Raw genomic sequence first — 22,443 nt, 5'->3', positions numbered from 1 at the left:
GACGGCGAGTTTGCCGGGGCGGACCCGACGGAAAGCAAGATGCGGCGCCCCGGGGAGTCGGAACTAAAAAGAAAGCAGAAGTTTGTCTCCGGCGACGCATTGTTGGGATATGAGGTCCCCCACCCGCACCTCAAAATCTCTCATTTGCTCCAAGGTGCTACCTCTAGGTCGGGTAACGCCGGTTTGGGGACGGTGGCCCACTCGGTGTTCGGGCCCCCGCCCCGCAACGACAGCTTGGGAGGGCGGTCGGCCGCCCGGCCGGCAAAGACGTCGGGGCGCCATGGCGTCGCCGCCCGCCCAATCACGAACACTACTCGAGACGCCGTCGCCGGGGCGGAAAAAGAAAATCAAAGATGCGGCGTGCGAGAGGAAGAAGAGTAAAGAAAATAGTTTGCTGCGTCGCGGCGGCGCATTGAATAATGCATGATGAGGTCTGCAGCCGCTCTCGAAGACTCTCGTTCGATTATTATCCAACTCGCTACTCTCTCCTCGTTCTCCGTTCGGGATCGGTGGCGACTCGTGTGTTCGGAGCCCTCGCCCTCAGCAACGACAGCATGAGCGAGGGCGGTTGGCATGGGTGGCAATGGCGGTGGCTTTCGGGGGCAGCAGGGGGGAGTCAGGGCGTGTATGCAAGTACAAGGCCGTGGCCGTGGGGTGAGGTGTCACGCGCGTGTGTCGCGGAAGAGCAAACATCATTAAGACCGCAAACATCCCGGGGCCGACCCCCTCCCCCTCCCTTTGCGCCCTCCCCCTCCCCGGTCATGGTCTCTGTGGGGATCTTGGCGTGTAAGCTGCGCGGCGGCCGTGCTTGTCCATTCATTATTTGTCGACGCGCGGCTTTTAATTGTCGTGTTGTTTGCCGCGGGTCTTTTATTCTTAAACATGAATCCCTAACCCCCCCTCCACACACACACACACACACACACCGACACACACAGCGCTGCCATTGAGTTATAACAGACGGGTCGGGCGGCCGTTTGCCTCAGCGACGCCCAGCGATAAATGCTGCATTTCTGTGGCTGACACCGTGCCGCTCGCTCCCCAGGCGGGCTGCTTTTGCTACATGCTGTTTCCGAAAAGCCGTTTCGTTTCTCTCTCTCTCTGTCACACTCAGGCTGCAGCCCTGGGCAGCCAGAGCGGCCGAGCACCGAAACGATCCCACGGGTCGGACTCGCTTGGCAGGACCCAGACGGCACGGACCGGCACGGACGGACTGAGAAGACTGACAGTCCGGGGTTGCGGAGCAGGCTCACACAACCGGAAACACGCTTCATTGACACGCACCGACATCGAGATAAAGCTGCTTCACCGTCAAAAATTCGTTTGAATCAAATCGAAAAAGAGCATGGACACCGCCGTTTCATTAATGAAAGTACATTTTCATCCGCTTAAGGAAAGCGACTTCTGGGCGGCAATATCGAACATTCCTCCTTTTTTTCCAGTTTCTCACCTGACCGCGGCCGCACCTCGTGGCAACCTGCCGCCGTACAGTCGATCCCGACTAACTTCAGCCCGCGCGGCCCCGCCAGGCCAATTACAGAACTCTGCCCCTTCGCAGCTTCGCGCCACACCGCGCCTCGCCACCCCTCGCCGCCCCTGCTGCCGTTTTGTTCGCCTTGTATCGCCGCGACGCTCACCGCTACGCGTATTTTTATTCCAGTAATTCAGTCGCCTCTTTTTCATGGCGGTCGCTGCCCGCTCGTCCAGTCGCCTCTCGTCGATTTCTCTCTCTCAGCGCCAGTCTGTGGTGGCTGGGCTGAATGGGTCGCTCTTCTCGATGGTGTTCATCACATAACACGGGCACAGCCGCCGTTCCTTTGTTTCTGGCTGCACTTGTGTTCCCCCTTTTCCCCACTCCCTGAGCACACAAAGGGGCCCGGTGGAGGACACCCCCCCCCCCCTCCACAAGCCCGCACTGCCTGCGCTGCCCCGCCGTCGGAGGTTACATTATTGTCCAACTTCCCTTTAGTGGACAAGTTTGATTGTGACCGCTCAGCCATTCGCTTCCGCGTCTGCTCTGCGTCCCGCATCTAGATGGACCCCCATTCCCCGTGCCGCCCCCCGCTGCCCCTTCCGGCTGGAACGGTAAGCAAAGAGGTCGAGTGGTCACTGGAACGGCCGGCCCGCATGGCCGTGCCGTGGAGGCGGTCCTCCGGTCCTGCTTCTCCACCCACTCCCCACTTTCTGCATTCCACTTCCCACTGCCTCTTGCCCCTTGCCACTTCCTTCTTCCCACTTTCTACTCCCCACTTTCTACATTCTACCTCCCACTTTGCCACTTGCTACTTCCCACGTGCCGTTTTCCGCTTTGCGAGGGCCACTTGCCATTTTCCGCCCCCCCCACCCCCTGCCCCGCAGCCTGTTCGGCAGCCCGGGCGGATGGCGGATAAGGCGAGGCTACTGAGCCGGTAGTCATGCGATTAGCATCCAGGCAAGCGGAGAGGCAAGCGAGCGCTCCCTCGATGCAACAAAGCGAAACCCGATCGCAATCAAAACGGGGAAAAAAGCCACCATTCGCCCTGATGAGCGTTGCGGTCGCGAGTCAAAGTCAGCGCGTGCTGCGCACACGCCACTCCGCTAACCAGCCGCGCGAGATTTGAAAGTGGCGCAATCCGAAGCTAATAACTACGAACGTGATTTTGCCGAGAAAGGAAGGCGGCCCGTTGCGTGTGCGTCTCAAGGGGAGGCTGCGCGGTCCACACATGGCACAGTGTCCGTGCGTCTTGTTGCGTGAGGGAGAGGGGGGAGTGTCTCGGAGTTAGCTCGGGGAGCTGTTTCCGAAATGGCGTGGGGGGACACCCTGTCGCGGAAGGGGAGTAGCAAAAGTTGGACAAAACGCGTCCAAATGTGGCGGTCGCCCTCCCCGCCCCCTTCAGTGTATAGGCCCGCCGGGAGGGGCCGCGAGGGCTGCCGGCCGGAGTTGCTGGCCTGGGACAACGTCGGCACTATCGGCACGTCTTTGCCGCCCTTGCATGATGACGGGAACAAAGAAAGGAAAAAGAAATACAAAAAGACAAAAAAGGCGTTGGTTTGTCCGTCTGTCTGTCCGTCCGCGTGTCCCTCGGTCTCTAATCAGCCGGCATGTCCGTCACCATCCCCCGCCTGTCGCCCCGTCAGTGACGCGTCACTCTACGTCGTCGTGTTATAATTAATGGGGATGCATGCACTGACAGGTGCCTGCCACACCTGCCAGCCAGCGGACAGTCGGCCCGGCCCTGCCCGGCCCACCCTGCTAGCGCGCAGCCCCGCTGTAAAAGCGAATCGCAAAAAAATTACAAAAAGACAACGTAAAACACGATAAAAAAGAGCGGTAAAGAGCGTGCAGAATGCAGGACAAAGGCAAAAGGGCCAGGCGGCTCTGTGCGCCATTTCGTCATTTTGTCCGCCTGGATTACTTTGAACGCGTCGAGGCCTAGAGAGGTCGCACCCCTCACCCCCCGGCCAAGCGGTGATGGCGGCGCCGAGAGACGGCCTCTAGCGTCCTAGCCGAGAGGTGGCTCGACCTGGATGCAGACACGATCCGAAGGAAGCGATCTCCGCTAGGAAAAAGTAGGAAAAAAGAAAAAAAAAGTGAAATAAAAAGTTCGTATTAAAAGGAAAAAGAAAAAAAAAGGATTCTGCCACGCCGCTCTCACCGCTTCTCTCCTTTTGCGGTAATTAACGATGAGTTTTACTCCTCTGGAGCCCCAATTCCCTGTGCTCGTTACCAGATTGGGACCCATTCTAATTGCGGCTAGGATGTGTGTGTGTGTGTGCGCGCGCGCGTGGTGCGTGCGCCGACATGTGTTTCCACAAACGGAATTAAGAAACCGAAGAAAAATCTTTTTTCGTGGACGGGCATCTGAAAGCAGCTAACGTGTGTGAGTTGAAACTTTCACTGTCAGTTAAATTCTTTCTGCTGCTGCAAAAAAAGAGCTATAAAAAACTGTACTGCCAGCCTTGGAATCCATTGGCGGGTTGATTAACGGTGTGATCCAAGCGCACGCTTCGCCGAGAAAAAACGAAAAAACGAAAAAACGCAAGGCGATTCGCAGAGTTTAATTTTTTTTTCTTTCTCCCTATCCTGCAGCGCGTGCGCGCTCAGTCAGCTGGATGTCACATGCTCATTTTCGTCGGCGCAGCTGCTTGCGAATATCGAACACGCACACGCACGCACCGACCGAGCGGCGCGGAGCGGTGCGGAGTGGGGCCAAACTTTAATCACGAATCGAATGCAGCCGGCCGGAGGGAATACCTGCACACACAGCGATAAACAGGGATTGCTGTTGTTGCGGGTGCCACTCCCGTCAACACGTCCTCCCCCTCCCTCTCTCTCTGGCTGATCCCGACAAAGCTGGGGGCGAAAATCGCATGGAACTCATTTCACCCGCTGCACTGGTTTGGGAATGATTTCGGTGGAACTAATAAATGGACAATAGTACGCCGTTTCTGTAAAACAGTTTTCATGCTGTTCGTGCCGTTACCGAACGCTTGGTGTTCTCCCACAAAAAAGAATGGAGCCGATAGCGTGGTTTTGTGGATTTTGTTTTTAAATTGATGAGGGGTTGCGCGAAAATTAATCGCCGACTCGGCGATTTGACTGTGGAGGTGCCCTCCGCGCTTTTTTTTCGTGTTTTTTTCTCCCAGTCCAGCGGCCAGCCCGGCCCGAAGCATATCATATATTACCATGCCTTGCCACCGCTTGCCGCCTCTAGCGGCAACTCCTCACCGTCAAAAATAAATTACAAAATCGCGGCAAGTGCGTTCCGAAGCCCCGTCGGTGGTTTCCAAAGTCTTCCGTTTTTCGTAATGAATTTCTTGTGCTAGCTCTACCTGCCGGAAATTCATCAAAAAATAAATACATTGCGGTATTTGGATTTTTAAAAAAAGATTTGGGGCAATTTGCAACTTGCGTTTGTACGCAGTGGCCAAAGCCAACTTGATTGTGTCTGTGGCGGTTGGGTTCTGGTTGCCTTAATGTTGGACACTCACGCACACACACGCACTGCGCACACACGCTCGCACATAATCACACTCTCCCACGGTCGCGCAGCCGCTGCCTCTGCGGCCCTGACATGAGGCGCTAAGATGGCGGAGAATGGGTCCGTTAGTCCCCTTCGGGCCCGCCGGGGGCCATCACCATAACTATGTGGTCGCCTGAATCACTATGGGGGCTTAGGGCGTCTGTCCGCGCGGCCTGGCCGGGCCTGGCCGCTCTGCCCTATCTCTGGCTCGGCGCGCTCCGCCGTGCAGCGCTTGCTGGCGTGCCTCCAGGTTCCGAGTCCTAAAGGCCCTCCCCGGAGCCCCATCGATGTCCTGCTTGCGGGGCGTTGCGAGGTTTGCGCACGCTAGTCTTCCCCGTCTGTGGGTCTGCTCCGTGTGTCTGTCAGCTCTGTCCAATCTGTCTGTGTGTCCGTCAGCTCTGTCCCCCTCTGTCGGCCAGTGCGTGTCGCATCGGCCGGTGTTCTTCCCATTAAGCGTTGGTGGGCCTCTCAGCGGAAACCCTTTCATTAGGACGGCAAGCCCTCTGAGCTCTGCCGGCTCTGCCCTATCCCAGCTGCGACCCTCCTCCTCCAGGCCGTCCTCCAGGCCCTCCTCCAGGCCCCGCTCCAGGCCCTTGGAGGTGGCTATGAAGCGGCCTGATACAGCCGTTTGCGGTCCCAATCAAAGGCCGCTACTGCCGCCACTACCAGCACGCCGCAAGGCACGGCCTGCCTGCAGACTGACTCCGAGAGCCGTCCTCGTCGCTCTGTCTCTCTCGCAGCCGCACGGAGCGCCCCGCGAGTGCGAGAGAGACGGAGCGATGACTCTCGGAGTGAGTCTGCTGGCTCGGCCTGGCCCGGCCTGGCCCGGCCATCCACCGATTGAGTGGAGTGATTGTTACACTGCCGCACGCTGCGCACCTTCTACGCGTCCGCGTGGCTCTTCTTAATCGACAGAGTCGTTTCGTTTCTTTGCCGACTGCGATAAGAGCCGTTATTTCTCCCTACAAAGCTCTGTAAAAACCTAAAAAAAAAGAAAAACCAACCCTGACGGTAGGTAATACCTCCTACCTTCGCCTCGGGCGGTAGCTGCAAGTGTGCACGACTGATCCGACCCTATCTCTCTCTCTCTCTGCGCTTTCGCGGAGGTCGTAACAGCCGGCCGAAGCTACACTGAAGGCTTTAGTGGCGCGCAAGCGTAGGTTAGGCCAACGCCTCGAACAGGTGTGCTCAGGAGAGGGGCCCTAGCCGCCCCTAGCAACTCCTTGCCCTCCTCCCCTTCCCCCTCCCCCCCCCTCGCTTCTCCTCTCGCTCGATTGCACCTAATTTAGCCTTCTTTTCAGGCGGCTGGACCTCGCCCCGGGCCGGGTCTGGCGAGGCGCACTGTCTTTGAAAAAGCTCGTCCCGTTGCCGCACCCTTCACCTCCTCGGCACACGGCTCTTCTTCTTCTTCTTCTTGCCTCCCCTTTTCGTGTCCTCCTTACTTCGGCCCACATGGTGGGCGGCGGCGTCTCTCCGTGAATGCTCCGCGTTGCTCGCGCAGTCTTTGGTGCGGCGTGCATTTCCTTTACATTTCCTTTTGTTTCTGACAAAAAAAAAACACTTTTCAGCCCAAAGTAGATTTGATTCAGTTTTGGACAATTCGCACACCTCTAGCGTTCTCGGGAGGGAGAGGACGTGGCATTGGAAAGAGGGGAGGGTAGCGAGTTTGACAAACACGGGAGGGGGAGGGGGGAGGAACACTGTTCCGGGCACATTACAGATGCAAACTAAAAACGGGAGCTGGCAACATCAAGAAGGGGAATACCCGGGGGAACACAGAGTCAAACTGCTTGCGACGGGCGAAGACGGCAAAGAGGAATCAGTTAAAAAAAATACAATAGCTCTTGGTAAAAGACAAAAGCGCAAAAAAGTCAAAATGAAAGGACAAAAGGCCATTCTGGGAGTGTGCGGGGCAGTGGGGAGAAAATAAACGCCAGTTGCAGCCATTTTCGCTTGTGGATTAGAGCGAGTTTAGGCGGGCCACTGTTGTTGCGCAAGGCCCGCGGAAGGAACCGGGGTGGGGACGCACTGGGCCCCTGAGCCCTTATTAGCACCCCAGCTTGTTAGTGCCATCCTTCGGGTGGCCGTGGCCGTGGCCGTGGCGGGGCGCGGGGCCGACCACGCACCTGCAAGGTTCTGTTTCTGTCGCACTCGCGGGACTAAAATTCATCGAAATTCAACTGAAATTCATTGGATTCGTGCACCGAAATTCACGGCGATTTCCCCTTACGCGCTGCCCGGCGGATGGGGTGCGCATCGTCGCGGGCGGCTCTTTTCACGGCGAGCGCTCTGTCTCTCTCGCACCCTCAAGCGCGCCGTGAGTGCGACAGAGACGGAGCGACACTCTCCGGAATCGGTCTGGCGCTGCGGGACTGTTTCAGACTTGCCTTTGATCACGCGCGTGTGTTTGTACGCTGTAACGAGGACGGTTGGTAATTGCCCCGCGGTGTGGCGTACACGCGTCTCGTTCGAACCGCGCGCCCTTTCGGTGAAGACCAATTTTCCGGCGGAGGGCGCTGCTCGCCGCCCGCGCCGCCCGCCATCTGTCTCGAGTCCCGTCACACGCTTTGAATCCGACGGGCGGGGCGGGGCGGGGCGGGGCGGGGCGGGCCGGTCTGCCCGCCTCGCCGATTCCTTCTGACGAGCATCTCGGCGACAAACGGCTCGGCGCGGGATCAGCGCAGACCTTCTTCTTGATCTTTGTCGAGCTGGAGCTCGGCTCGGCTCGGCTCGGCTCGGCTCGGCTCGGCCCGGCTCGGCTCGGCTCGGCTCGGCTCGGCTCGGCTCGGCTCGGCTGGGATCGCATAAGGGCCTCGGTAGCGAGGCTGGCGAGGCAGGCGAAGGGTTTGCCGGGCTGCGCAGGGCTGCGCCAGGCTGCCTGGATTATCCTTCTTTACAGCGAACCATGTCGAGTCCCGAGTCGGCCGGCCCGCCCTGCCAGAGTGGGCCCGTGCCCGGCCCGCGCCGCTCCCAGGCCAGGTACACAGTGGGCCAGAAGACCAGCGCAGGTGGCCAAAATCCGAGACGCGTTTTGAGCCCAGAGTCGCTAAATGGGACTCGAAGCGAACGTGTGACGAAAATTAGCCGCGCAACAAAAAAATATAAAAAAAAAACAGCCAAGACGAAAATTAGTCGCGTACATGCCCCAAGACGCTGCGCTGCGATGCCCTCATTCCGTGGCCCGTCTTTGTGGCTTTATGGTCAATGGCGGTCGCTTTAGTGTACACTCTCTCTCTCCACGAGGAGGGGCAGCGCTGTAGCAGGGCGAAGAGGCGGGGGGGGGGGGGGAGGGAGGTCGCCGGGGGGTCGTATTTATTTGCACAACAGCCTTGAGATGCGACTACTCAGATAAGGGGCTCACGTGTGTGTGTGTGTGTGTGTGTGTGTAGGCGCGCGCGTGCCGAAGAAAGATATCCACGGGACTGCACGCGTGCAGGGCCGGGCAGGGCGCCCGCCAAGTCGACGATAGGCAACCCGCTGGCCGCCGTGCCGGGCGTGCTGCCTACCCCGGCCTCTGCGGGCGCTACACCCTTCCGTAGTGCATCGTGGGAAGGCAAGCTGAGTCACATCAAACGAGGCCGCGATGTCCGACGGCCGCGTCGTTCGGCCACCTCCACAGGTGGCGGACTCCTTCCGTGGCGGTGCAGCAAGTCGCTCTGTCTCTCTCGCACTCGCGGGGCGTTGCGTGCGGGTGCGAGAGAGACGGTGGCGGGAACCAGTCCATGCTCTTGACGGATCGTCCGCCCACCTCGTCTCTCTCTCCCCGCCCCCGCACTACTTGATGGATCAGGAGGGCTCTCCGGCCGGTCCGCCCAGTCAGCCAGTCACAGGTAAAGGGTATCACTGCCCCCACTCCGCGCACTGCGCGCACTCGGCGCGTCCGTCACTTCGAGAAATCGAATCGGAGATCGATCCTTTTGGCTGTCGCCGCCGGGCGCCGCCGGGCTGAGAGGGTCTCGGGGAAAAGCGCGCCCTCCACCGAGGAGGAGGGAAGGCTGCAGTGGCCGAAAGCGGCAGCACTCATTCGTCGCTCTGTCTCTCTCGCACTCGCGGGGCGGCGCACGGCGGCGCGAGAGAGACAGGTGGGGGTGAAGGGGCGCCAGGGGAGGAATTAGCGGGGGCCCGGAGTGGCCCCGGAGGCGCCCGGAATCGGACTCACCCTCCAGACGCCGAGGCACGCCAGCCCGGATTGGCAGCCCCGGACTGACTCGCCCCGTCTCTCTCGCACCCACACGGCGCGCCCCGTGAGTGCGAGAGAGACAGAGAGAGACTCTCAGCCTGCGGGGCGGCCAGGGCAGGTGCGGAAGTCGGGGCCAAAACTGGAACTAGGGGCCGAGGGCAGCCGAGGGGCTAGAGAGACTGGGCACCGCCAAGTACACCGAGCACCTCATAACTTTTTTTATAAAGCTCTTTTGCGGAAACTTCCCGCGTGCCACCCTCCCCCTCTATTTAAACAAGTAGCAGCAAGAGCGGGCGGAGAGAAGGGGGGGGGGGAATCAAGTCAGTTGATCAAGTCAGGCCTCGGTGTGTCCGGGCAGTGCCCGCTGCCGACTGAATCAGACGAGTCGCAGTCCTCGTCGCACTCATGGGGCGGCCCGCGCGGCGTGCGAGAGAGACCGAGCGCCGCAGCCTTGAAGGCGCTGTTGAACAACTTTTGATCCAGCGGCGCGGCGGCACTGCCTTTGAAACACCAAGATTGGCTCAAGGCGTCGTGTCGGCAGGCCCACCTCTTTGTGAGGCCCACTATGTCAGTCAGTGCCAAAGTCGGCGCCTTGCCCGTTTGTCACTCGCCGCGCGATATTGCAATCTTCTCGCGTCGTTCCGCGCTCGCGCCACCCCTCGGGACCGCGCGCCAATTACGTGTGAAAAAAACACACAAAAAACACGCGAAAACGCAAATCTCGGGGCTGAAATATGCCCTGGCGGGGACTTAGTTACACGGCAGATTACTCACAGAAAATTGCGTTGCCGCGTTATTATGGCAGTTTGGCTGTTTTCGGGTGTATCGTCGCGCGAGGGCTCCGCGGGGACGACGTGTCCTCGCTGAAGGACGCTCCACAGTGGGCCAGAAGACCAGCGGAGGCGGCCGAAACTCGAGACGCGCTTTGAGCTGCAGAGTCGCTAAATGGGACTCGAAGCGAACGTGTGACCCCACCAACGGATTGCTCTCCGAACGAGGAATCCATTGGTGGGGTCACACGTTCGGTTCGAGTCCTGTTTAGCGACTCTGGAGCTCAAAGCGCGTCTGGAGGTTTGGCCGCCGGCGCCGGTCGTCCGACCCACTGTGCGCTCCCCGCCGGAGGCCGTCTTCTTGTTCTCGGCCGAGTGAAGGTCCTCGAGGACGCGCCGGTGGCGCCGAAAGTTTGGAAACCAAGACGCCAGGGATTTTCAACACGGAATAACATCGAGTTTTCAATCCGCGCCTCTCCGTGCCGCCCCGCCCCGCCCCGCCCCGCCTGATCCCCATCAAGGCCGCCATCGGGGCCGTCCCCCGCCACTTCCGTCTTGTTCTGATTAAAATCGCAGCCGAGGGAAAATGAATAAAAACCCAGAAAAAGAATGGCGCGCCCAGAGAAAGTTTGCGCGCACGCGGTGGGGCGTGGCGGGGCGGGGCGGGGCGGGGCGGGGAGGGGCGCCAGCCACTAGGCGCTCCACTTGAAATCACGGTCGCTGGCTTCACCTCAGAGAGACACTGCCAGGTGCGCCGCGCCGAAAACGGGAGTCGACGACGGGATTGCCACAGTCCTCCTCCACCCCGTTTGTTTTCTCTCCAACCCTTCCTTTTTCTTTCTGAAAAATGTATGCAGCTATTGACTCGGCGGCCACAAAGTTGGCAACTATTTCCGCGGCGGCAGCGCGGCGGTCGGCAAGCGGCGAAATCGGTTTGACTTTTTCCTGGGCGAGGCCATGCATCAACCGCCTACCTGCTTACCCACGATAAATAACGACAGGGGAAAAGGAGGGGGAGGGGGAGGTCGCCGTCGGGTTGCGCGCTTCGCCCTGTACATCATCCCTCACGGCGCGCCGCACGCATGCTCCACTCAGCGCGGCGGGGCGGGGCGGGGCGGGGCGGGGCGCCCCAGCTTCTTTCCCGCGCAACGAAACACTCCCTTAAAACTTTGAGGCCGTTAGTCCGCGGCGCGGCGGCGCCTTTCTTAATGATGGAGTCCGCGGCGCCGTCAGGAACACACGACTCTTCCTCCCCGGCCCGCCAGCCCGCCGTCTTCTGGCCCACTGTGCGCCCCGCACCGCGCGCACTCCACCCGAAGTGGAGCAAACACGCCGAGAGGAAAGTCTACACCGATAGGGCCCTCCCGAGGGTGCATTCACTCCAAGGGTTATCCGCACACCGCAAAATACTCCCATTCGTATCCGCGAGCTTCGGGTAATATCCAAATATAGCGATTCAGAAAAATCCATAATATTCACACAAGTTTGGAATGATACTTTCAAATTTTCACACTCATTCTTAAATATTTAATAGTTAGCCCCACAAAAAAATGACAAAACCAAAAGCCTGTCCATATTTCAAGAGCCGGCGTGGTAGCGAAGCCCCTTTGGCGTTTGAAGGTCAATATGTTTCCTACTCACGCGGAGGTGTCGCGGCGTGTCTCCTGTGTCAACCGAGTGTGGACCGACTGGCGCGCGCTGTGTGCGTGTGTGTGTGTATGTGTTGTGTGCGTGTGCCAACAAGTTCTCCGACTTTGTCAACAAAGACAAGCCACCGCGCCGCGACTGGCATGTGACGGGGCGGGGCGGGGCGGGGCGGGGCGGGGCCGCAAGAGTCCCGAGGAAGACGCCTCAACAACTTAATCGCTCCCTATTAGTCGGGAGGCAGCGAGGCGCTGGCTGTGGCAAGGGCTGTGGTGGAGATTGTGGAGAAACGCGTACGCCTGTGGTCAAACTCGGGAGCCAACTCGCCACTGTGGGTTTTGAGTTTTTCCATGGGAGGTCGAAAAAGCAAACAAACAAGCAACAACAAAAAACGAACGGATGGGGGACGGGGGGGTCATTGCATTGCTCAAAAAAAATTGTGTCGACAAGCTGCTGTTTCATCGTGATGCTGAAATCAGTTTTTTGAAGGTGTTTGACAGTGCGCTGACTGACTGGCGCGAAAAGGCTTCCAGCTCATTTTCAGTCGGTGATTTCGCCTTTGTTCCGGCGCCACCGTTGGGTGCAAGAGTCCCCATTATCGCGTCGCCGCGTCGCCGTGCCCCCCCCCCCCCTCTCGTCTGATTGGACGCTTTATTGCCCCGCCGATTACCGCGGTCCGAAAGCTACTTATAGCTAGCCGCCTGCTAATGAGGGCGCATTCTTATTGTTCGGCAGTTTAGCACCCCCCCCCCCGGCCACCACCGCCCATGATAATGACTCCATTCCATTATACTGTGATTCTCCTCCATTGTTTTGGACCTGAAAAATATCGTTGTGACGTCACGTTTTTCCAGCCCTTTCGCACCCCTTTTCCAGTGGCGCGTCATCACCATTACTCACCCCCCGCTCCCCCTTCCACCACGGGCTGATGATCCACGATCCAGCAACACACGCGCATAATGGCTGCGTGGCCCAATAAAGAGAAACTTTGTGCTGCCGAGAGCGCCTCGCTTCGCCTTGCTCGGCGCTTCGCGCGTCGCGGCGGCTCGCAGTGTGGCGGGACTTACTTGTTGCGTTCCAACCTTTCTTTTTTTTCTTTGGCCGCTGCGATGCTGGGCGGCCTTGCCGCACAGTGGACCTCCACCGGTCTTCTGGCCCACTGTGCGAGGAGGGCCGCCGCCGTTGCTTTGACTCGATGCGCGGTGCTGCGCGGTGCTGCGCCTCCGCGGCCGCGACGCGCAAACTTTCACCAACCTCGATGAGATTCGATTTCAACACTTTGAAAAGACCGCCCGCCTCGCCGCGCCTCGAGCCGCGCCCTCGCCTTAAAAGGACTCGCCGGGCCGTGGCGAGCCGCGCGGCTTGCCAGTCAGGGATTTCACCGCGTTCCGTTCCGTTCCGTTCCGTTCCGTCGGCACGCAGCCCGGCCGCGTCCACACAGCCGCGCGGCCGCGTCTCTGATTGGATGTGGTTTTATTCGGGGCTCTCAATGCCCTCCGCACTAAGGGCCCTCGGCCGGCGCGGTCCTCGGCGAGGGGCGCCGGCCAGACACGCCGCCGGGACGCCCCGCCCCGCCCCGCCCGCCCCGCCCGCCCCGCCCCGCCCCGCCCCGGGTGGAGATGGGCTGAGGGCGCCCTCAAAGGAACGGAAAAACTCGGCCAAACTCGCGCGGGCCGGTCCGGGCGAGGCGGCAAGGCCGGCAAGGCGTGCTGCAGCCTCTGTCATTGATTTGGCTGGCAGCCCGGCTCGGTGTGGCCCAGGCCCCGTACTTTTTAGCAACTTGTTCGGCGCAACGCGAAGAGAGAGAGAGAGAGAGAGAGAGAGAGAGAGAGAGAGAGAGAGAGAGAGAGAGAGAGAGAGAGAGAGAGAGAGAGAGAGACTCGTTTGCTTGAGTGCGTGCCGTTTCAATATCCATCCCAGAGTTGGGATTTCCTTCTACGGCTCGGCAAACTCGCCGTCATGATTCCGTTACTGTCTGTGATTCTTGTCCGATTTTTTTGACCTGACAACGTTGTTTATCATTGTCTCAGAAGCAGAAATCTAATTCTAAAGTGTGAAGTGAGTAGCAGCTCTAGCTTGATTTCAGGAAACTTTCATCCCTTGGAAATCACGACAAAATCCCCCTCGCCCCCCGAAAAAAGAAAGCTGTGGCTAAAATCATCATATTTTAACAGAAGGTGTAAGCTGAATATTTCATGGCGCGCTCTGCCTCTTTTGACTGACGTGTACATTAATTTCTTCGTAAAGGAGTCCCCCGCTGGCCGCTGGCTGGAGCGGAGGGACACTGGCGGCTTCTTGGAAGGATGCTTTGGTGCAAACGGCGCGTCCTTCCAGTCCGGCGTCCCCTTCATCTTGGTTCAGGACGGGGTGCCGTCCACTGTGCGTCCCCGGCTCGCTCTCGAGCTTGGGGCGAGGACGCCGCCCGCCGGCGCCGGTGTCGCATTACTTGATGCCGCTCCCGCGTTCGACTACGCCGTCCCCCACGCCGTCCGTCGCGTGGCCGGCCAGTCTCAGAGGAGGCTAGATTAAAATTTGATTAAATCCCAAGAGGGTCGTGAGGGCGCGGGGCGTCGGGTCACCATGGCAGCGCGGCGCGTCAAAGACACCCGGGGGTTGGTTACGCCGCCATGCCTTTACGCGGACGTAGTTTGACACGACACTGTGTTGACGGACGATCTGTTGGCTCCGCGAGCTGGCGGCTGGACTAGCTTCGCCGGCGCGACCAAACAACAACAACAACAACAACTGTGTGTATGTGTGTGTGAGACGTCCGATGCGAAGGCAAACCACTGGACATGCAGTGGGGCGTTTTCTGGCAGCGAGCGCGCCCGTCCTGGCAGGGGGAAAATTACCCCAGGGGGGGCGTGGTTGATGGGTCGGGAGCCAGGGGCGCGGGGTCGGGCTGACAAGGTGGTGGTGGTGGGGGGAGGCACGCTGAAGGCACGCCCGTCCGGCAAATTGCCTGAGGGCGGCGTTGAGGTATCCGCCGATTTGAAGCCGGGACCGCCCTGGCCTCGGCCCTCGCCGCCCTGCGGACTGATTCCGAGAGTCGTTTCCCGTCGCCGTGTCTCCCTCGCACGCACGGGGCGTCCCGTGCAGGTGCGAGAGAGACAGAGCGGCGGAGTAACGACGCTGGGAATGCTGCTCCACGACCGTGGCCTCGATGACGGCGTCCCGGAGCGCCGCGTCATCGCTGTACCGACCTTGATCTATTCCTGGGGCTGCCGGCGCTGCAGCGCGCTTGATGCATGTATGATTGCGCGCCGCGCGGGCTGCGCGATGACGACGCACTTGGGCGGCAGGCGGCGCCACCGTCGACCCCAATGGGGCGCGGCCGCCGTGCCGCCATCGCCATCCATCAGACTTGGGCGGGATTCGCCATCCGCTCGCGCCAAGGCCGCCGCCAAGGACGACGCCAAGGACGACGCCAAGGCCGCCGCCAAGGACGACGCCGGCCGCCAAGGCCCCCGCCGACGGCAAGGGCGAAGACGACCCGGGAGGTCCGCCGAAGGACCCCGCCGCGGCCGGCGAAGCTCCCTGGAGGTCCTTGAAAGACCCCGTTGACGGTCCTTGGTCCTTGAAGGTCCCTGTCGACGGAGCCCGAAGGTCCCTGGAGGTCCTTGAAGGGCTCCGAGGAGGTCCTCGAAGAAAGGCGAAGAAGGAAGGACTCTCGAAGGCTAGTCATCTAAACGAGCGGCCCATCGCGCTGGCGGCCTCAGACACCAGCAACGGGCAGATAGCACTGACCATGGCCAACAAGCGTCGTCCTCCGCCCGGACTGCGTTCGCCCGAGCCTCTTCCTGAGCCAGCCTTCCTCTCCCAACCCCTGAGCGGCCGCCGCCGCACTGGCCTGACTGCCCCCATGGCCGCCCCTAGGAAAAGCCGGGGCCGGCAATATTTTGGGAAGGAAGTAATATGGGTTGCCGACGCGCCCCGCACCGCGCCCCTCTGCCTCGGCCAACCTCCACGGCGGCCTCGGCCACGGCTTGCAGACTGACTCCGAGCGCCGCGTTCATCGCCCTGTCTCTCTCGCACCCCTACCGGACGCCGCGTGAGCGCGAGGGAGACGGAGCGACGAAAGCGACTCTCGGAACGAGTCCGCAGCTTCCCCACAAATCGGGCCGCTTGATCCGGCGAGCCCCGCTTGCTCCGTCGTGCCGCCCAGTGGCCTATTCTTTGCCGGCCGCCCAATGCGGGGGACCTGTGGCTGCCTCGCTCCTAGCCTCGCTCCAAGCCTCGCCCCGGCCGCAATCTGCCCGCCCAAACTGAAAAGAATAGACCGCAAAAAATAGATACGTATTTAAATGCGGGGTGACTAGTGGTCAGCCTTAATTTTTATTTTTTCATTTTCGCCTCATGCTTTCCCGTTCACCTTCCCCCCCCCCCCCCCCACCCCTCCCTTTCCGTGTCTCGCCGCTCCGTCAAGGTAATCCAAGTGAAACACAGACCGCCGCCCGGTGAGGGCGACCCGAAGGCTTGAAGGCCGAAGGGGTGGGGGGGGGGGGGGGGGCTGCTAGCTTCTGCCTCTCTGATAGTGTCTCCGTGTCGCCGCTTTGTTTTTGCGCCACTGTACAAACTCGCCACGGGGTACTTTCTCCACATTCCCCCCCTCCCCGCGGCCCGTCCGCCCCCCTCCCCTTTTCCACTGAGAAAATTGTTTCGCCGCTGCATATTTTACGGAGCGGCAAGTAAACAGAGAAATGAGCGTCAAGGGTGAAGCGGCGGGTCGAAGCTGTTTTCCAAGTCCACACCAAGGGGCGGGGCGGGGCGGCCGGATGGGCTCGAGGCTTTGCGTCGTGTCAACCTCGTCCACGACATCGGTACCAAGGGCCACTGTGGGCTGAGGGCCGAGCGCAGCGAGAGGCTCTTGCTCACCGGATAGTGGCAGTGCGTTCTTATTTTTGGAGACGCAAGGACCTTGGCGCGCGCTTGTGTGTGTGTGTGTGTGTGTGTGTGTGCGTGCCCTCTTGGGAGCACCCGGACGGCCGGATATCACTGTCAGGCCTTCCAACGCCCAGCCCTTGGCCCGGCCGATGGAGCATTTCCGGTCCGAGCGGCCGCTGCGGCAGCACACCCGGTTGCCGTGGCGACGGGGAATGCCGAAAAAAAAAAGAAAAGAAAGTCACTCCACCGAAACCGAACTGCAATTACCGCCAACACGAACCAACCGAAAAAATAAAGTTGAAGATTGAGTTGCCTCCCTGGCGCAGTTTTCCCCGCTGCAAGAGTCAAACAGATTGTCCTGTAAAACGAGCCGGACTTTTAATTATTTTTCCCAGGCTGGCCTCTGTGACGCTGGCTGCGCGCTGCGCTCGGCTTCGCGGAATGAGGCCAAACTGACCCGCCTGCGCGCGCCTTGGGCCTTGGCTCGGCTTCGCCTCGGGTTTCCGGTTCCGGCCGGCTGGCCCGGAACACAAGCGTCCGGCCCGCTTTGAATGACTTCCAAGGACGACGTCCCGACTGCAACAACGACGCACCTCGCCGCGCCTTTCTCTTTAAACTCGGACGGAGTACGTCTTGAGGCTGTAGAAACTCGGTTTGCGCTCGGCTTGGTGGCCACCTCGGACGCTGCGACGCTGCGACCCCCGCCACTGCTTACTCGATCATCACCAACAGGTCCTTCTTCTTCTCCTCCTTCTTCCTCCTTCTGTGTGGTGCGCAGCCAACCAGGGCGTCCTCTCGACTCACTCACACTCTCGCACACACACACCCTCTCTCTCACACACACGCACACACTCGAGTCCTGTCTCCCGCAAGCCTCTCTCTTTTGTCGTTGTCTCCCTCCCCCCCCCTCCCTCCCCCAGATTTACCCCTCTCCGTGGTGGTGCCCCGCCCCACCCCGCCCCGCCCCACCCCGCCCCGCCCCGCGCCGGCGCTATGAGTGCACGAAAGCATGAGTTTGACGGCACCTATTTCACGGGCCGTCAGTGCTCCGGATTTATGATGAGGCCCCAGGGGGGAAGGGGGAGGGGGGGGGGCTCTGGGCGAAGCAGATTAGGCGCGGGGGAGGGGGGAAAGGCCAGCCAAGCCGAAAAGAGGCGTCTGCATGCATCGCGCGTCAAATCAAAAAGCCCCGGATGTGAGTCAGGGCGGGACGCGGCGGGACGTGCCCCGAAAAGGACTTTCCCTTGCCTCAGACCTCCCAGGCCTGTCGGACAGCCAAATAGGATTGACGCGTGCTGCATGGCCACCGGGCCCTTCCTCTGTGTGTGTGAGTGTGTGTGTGCGCGCGCGCAGAGGTGGATGATTTTCTTCATTTTGGCCCCCTTTTTCGTGTCTCCCTGAGGTTATTCTGTGGTCCTTTTGGCCGCCGTCGGGGTCAGGTTGTTGCTTTTAGCCTTGCTCTGGCTGTCTGTCTGCCTGTCTGCCTGTCTGCCTGGCTGCCCACCCGCCTCCTGCCTTACTTGCTGCACTGGCGTGGCCAGAGAGGATTTGCTGCGTCTGCAAGTATGTGCCCCGCCCTTTTTTGTTGTGCTGCGGAAGAAAATTTAAGCCCTGGCGGCGCCTGGCTGGCCTGGCTGGCCTGGTTGGCCTGGTTGGCCTCCACCGACGCAGCTGGCGAACCCACATCAGTAGTACAGTAGGACACAGCTCGGTTAGTTGAGTGCGCGGGGTGCAGAAAAAAAAACAAACAAATGTCACACCCCCGCTGGGATTCGATCCCGAGACAGTTGTTCTCTTCGGCAACAATAAAAACAAAGAGCAATCTAGCTCGATATGGTCTTCTTTCCGCGGCATCGGTCTCGATGACAGGGTAGGGTTACTTGGGCCCAGCGTGGTGCTTAAATTCGCCCGAGGCCCTGTCAAGGAAAAGGACCTGTGAAGGCCTCCCTCCCCGGAACTGACCCGCCTGTCCGCCCGTTCGCCCCTCGCCGGCCCGCCCGTCCCACAGTGGGCTAGAAAACCGGCGCAGGCGGCCAAAACTGTGGACGCACTTTGAGCTCCAGAGTCGAACCAAAACGTGTGACCCCACCAATGGATTCCTCGTTCGGAGAGCAGTCCGTTGGTGGGGTCACACGTTCGGTTCGAGTCCTATTTAGCGACTCTGGAGCTCAAAGCGCGTCCAAGAGTTGGCCACCTGCGCCGGCCTTCCGGCCCACTGTGGGTCCGCGCGGCCCCGGCCCCGGCCTCCAGCCCTCGCCTCCTCATCCCGACAATCCCCGGCGATCCCCGACGCCGGTTCGCCCCGTTCACCTCCCGACAAGCGCGCCGAGCGAGGCGCCGAGCGGGCGGGATGCTCGGAGCAGGGCGAGCAGGGCGTGTCCCGGGGAGCGGATCGGGTCGGATCGGATGAGGGGATGCGACCGGGATCAGCACGGCTCGCGTCCGCCGCGCCCGGCCGACGGAACCGACGGAACCGACCCCCCGCCGGGTGGGCGTCGGCTGGTGTCGGATGGATCCGCCGCGGCAGGGCCTCGCAAGCCTGCGAAGCCGTCCTGTTGCTCCAGTCTCTCTCTCTCTCTCTCTCTCTCTCTCTCTCTCTCTCTCTCTCTCTCTCTCTCTCTCTCTCTCTCTCTCTCTACTCTCTCTCTCTGCGCGGCCCGCCTCCTCCCGCCACATCCACCACCACCCCGTGTGCTATAAACTCCTAAAAGCGCCGACCCCGGCGGGGACCCTGGCGTGGACCCTGGCGTGGACCCGTCGTCGGGCACCCTGGCCTTTCAAGCCGTGCCATGGGCGTGCCCTCCCTCTTGGCGCGCTCCATATTCCTTTTGCCACACTCTGGCGAGAGAGGCTCGCGAGGAAGACTCACGACGAGAGAGACGCCCTCGTCCACACTCCCACTTTTAAATTCCAGCCCGAGGCTTCACCAGTGCGGCGTGTCGGGTGTGTTCTGTCTGTCCACCAAACCGTGTTAGACGGGCAAGGATTCTCTCTCTCTCTCTCTCGTAGTGAGAGCGAAAAGAAAAGAAATGGCTTGCAAATTTGGCTGATTTATTCAAATGCGATGTTGATTGTTTTCGCAGAAAAGCCGCCCACAGTGTGCCAGTCTCGAGACGCGCGGCGAGTTGGCAATTGTGGGGCTCGCCAACGACGACAGGGCCCCGCATTGGTGCGAGAGAGACGGAGCGACGAAAACGACTCTCGGAATGAGTCTTCAGGGCCGTCGTGCCAATCAACCCCTCGCTCGCGCTGGCTGACCCTAACCTAACCTGACCTCTAATACCACCGACTCCACTTCACATCACTTGGCTGCGTGCTGGATAACGCGTGCATCAACCCCCCCTTTTTTGCGACTGTTATGTATTTGGGGCCCTTCAGAAGGCAGGCGACTATATGTTTGCTCGGGACGACACTGGGAAAACGAAGTGAAGTGAAGGGCGGCGCGCCCCTGGCTACCCCCTCCCCTCCCCCCTCCCCACCGCCGTGCCCCTTGATATTCAATATTATGGTCTAGAGGGGGGCCTGTGCGAGCTGCGGCCCGGCGTCTTCGAGGGAGGCCTTGGGGTGGGCGTGCGGTATGCCCCATGCCACCCTCACACGCAACCGCGCGCACGCACACACACACACACACACGTGGGCCAATTCCGTGTGCCAGGGTGTCGGCACCTAATCTCTAATCACCCTCTGGGCCGAGGACCCGCCCCCTCCCCCTTCCCCCTTCCGGCACACTATACTTCTACTGGCCGGCGTTGCTCGCGCTGCTTAGCTCAAAGAGAAGGATCAAGGATAGTTTGGGGTCCACCGCCGTGGGGCACACCGTGGGGCACACCGTCACTTTGGATAGCATCGCCTGGCAGGTGATACTCCTCCGGCGGGCCTCTCTCTCTCTCTCTCTCTCTCTCTCTCTCTCTCTCTCTCCCTCTCCCTCTCCCCATTAGCCACCGCAAGTTTGGCGGCGGACTGCGAGTGACACGACGACGCCGAGCTGCCCCGGGTGCCATCCCGCCATCCCGGTGCCGGGGACAGGGGTGCCCGCCGCCGCCCCGTCTCTCTCGCACCCACAGGGGACGCCCCACGAGAGAGCGGCGCTGTTCGGCACGGTGGTGGTGCCGGCCTGTGGAGAGGCCGCCGGGCACGCCGGCCAAGGTAAACAAAAGGGAGCCTGCCCCGGCCCGGCCCGCCCCGGGCTGGCGGTTCCAAGCTCGAAGCCACACCAAGCCGAGCGAGCCCAGCCGATGGAGAGCCGATCGAAAGGAGGGTACAACAGTGCGGCTGTGTGTTCCGCCACCGCGGGTCTCTGTTCAAAAAGCTCGAACCAAAACGGTGTCCTGCCCACTTGTTTTCTTCCGACCAGAAGAGCGCCTGTTAACCATAGCCGGACGCGCCCACAGCTCTGTCTCTCTCGCACGTGTACGGGACGGCCCATGCGTGCGAGAGAGACAGAGCGGCGGAAACTTGGGTGGCCGCCGCTTGGCCGCTCGGCCGCGTCGCCGCTCGGCCGGTGTAGGGTTTCGGTTTAGATAGCGGGTCGGACCGGAGCCTCGGCCGGGCCGGTTCCGGGTGGCGATGCTGTTGCGGGTTCGGCGACAAACTTTGGTGATCCGCGCGAAGAGTTTGCCGCAGAGAGAGAGAGAGAGAGAGAGAGAGAGAGAGAGAGAGAGAAGGGCGGCGAAAGTGTTGTAAAGGGCACCTGGAGCTCTCAGCGCAAAACGGCCCGTCTGTCGCCTCGTCCCTTCAGCGACAAGCGATGTGCGACAAGCTGTTATTACGGCACTCGAAGCGATAGAGAGAGAGAGAGAAAGAAGGAACGAACGAACTTGCAGATCGGTCGGGCGGTTGATAATTTTTGTGACGTTTCTCGTTCTGTTTATCCTGTCGGGGCTGGTGACGGGTGTCGCTCCGTGTCAGCACCGCGTCACGCGCGGCCCAGGACGCAATTAGCGGGGCGTTCCCCATTCAATGCAGGCCTCGCCGCCCCGCCCCGCCCCGCCCCGCCCCGCCCCGCCCCGCCCCGGTACGCCCAGCACGTCCCACATAACGCTGTCTTGCCCCCAAATCCTCATCACGCACAAGCCCATTGGCTATAGCACGATCCGCGAAAGCTCCTCCACAGTCGAATTGGGGTTGGCGCACCAGCAGCGCCGCCCAGACTGCGTACAAATGCCAACCAGTGGCGCGACGCGCCTGCTCGTCGTTCCGGCCAACTGCACCCCGTCTTGCCCGTCTCGCATTCCGCCCACAGTGGGCCGGAAGACCGGCGCAGGCGGCCGAAACCCCGGACGCGTTTTGAGCTCCAGAGTCGCTAAATGGAACTCCACTGCGCACCACCCTGCCCTCCATAATGCCTACTTTTTGCCACTTTTTCCCACTCTTTGCCCACTTTGCGCCCACACTTTGGCCGCGCCTGCCCCACTCGATTCCCCGCATTCCCAGGCACGTTTTGCGACGCTTCGTACGGCAGGCACGTAACGCAGTTCTCCCTTGTTTTAGGTCACCGGATCTGTTTGGCATTCCACGCTGGGGCCCACACACCGCGCCCAGAGTTCCATGTAAGTATCTCATCATCGCGCCAACCGCGCCGGCACGCCGCGGGTTCAAACACTCGCCCCGGCAACGTCCTTTTTTCTTTTTTTTACGCGCCTCTTCCATGGCGAAGTAGTTTCTTTTGGCTCTTCTCCGCTGCAGCAGACTGTTGCCATTGGTTCCCATGCCCCTGCAGTGTGTTTGCTCAGTTTGCTCCGCCACTTCCAGGGGTGCCATTCCGCGCACTGGAAGTCGTGCCACGCGTAGACGGACGGACGGACAGACAGACAGACAGACGGTCGACGCAGAAGTCGTATAAGCCGTGTTGCAGCACTGGCCGTGCACGTAACCACGTAACACCGGTCGGTATCGCGACGCCCTGTCGCGCGGCCGGCCCCGCGCGCGAATTATGCGAAAAGTTTGCTTTTCTCATAAGCTG

General features: G+C 60.7%; 1 protein-coding gene across 2 annotated transcripts in view; it reads left to right on the top strand.

Moving 5' to 3' along the window:
* The window catches only part of LOC117647006, a 69,422-nt gene that overhangs the window by 18,831 nt on the left and 28,148 nt on the right, over positions 1–22,443 (top strand). For both annotated transcript variants that reach the window (XM_034388485.1, XM_034388484.1), the window contains exon 2: positions 21,972–22,030. The gene's annotated coding sequence lies outside the window, so the exon portion shown is untranslated. The remainder of the gene's footprint in view (positions 1–21,971; positions 22,031–22,443) is intronic.

Source organism: Thrips palmi, unplaced genomic scaffold (genome assembly GCF_012932325.1).
Source record: "Thrips palmi isolate BJ-2018 unplaced genomic scaffold, TpBJ-2018v1 HiC_scaffold_2, whole genome shotgun sequence".
Lineage (NCBI taxonomy): Eukaryota > Metazoa > Arthropoda > Insecta > Thysanoptera > Thripidae > Thrips > Thrips palmi.
The sequence above is the reverse complement of the archived record's forward strand: the minus strand, read 5'-3'. Positions and strand labels throughout refer to the sequence as shown.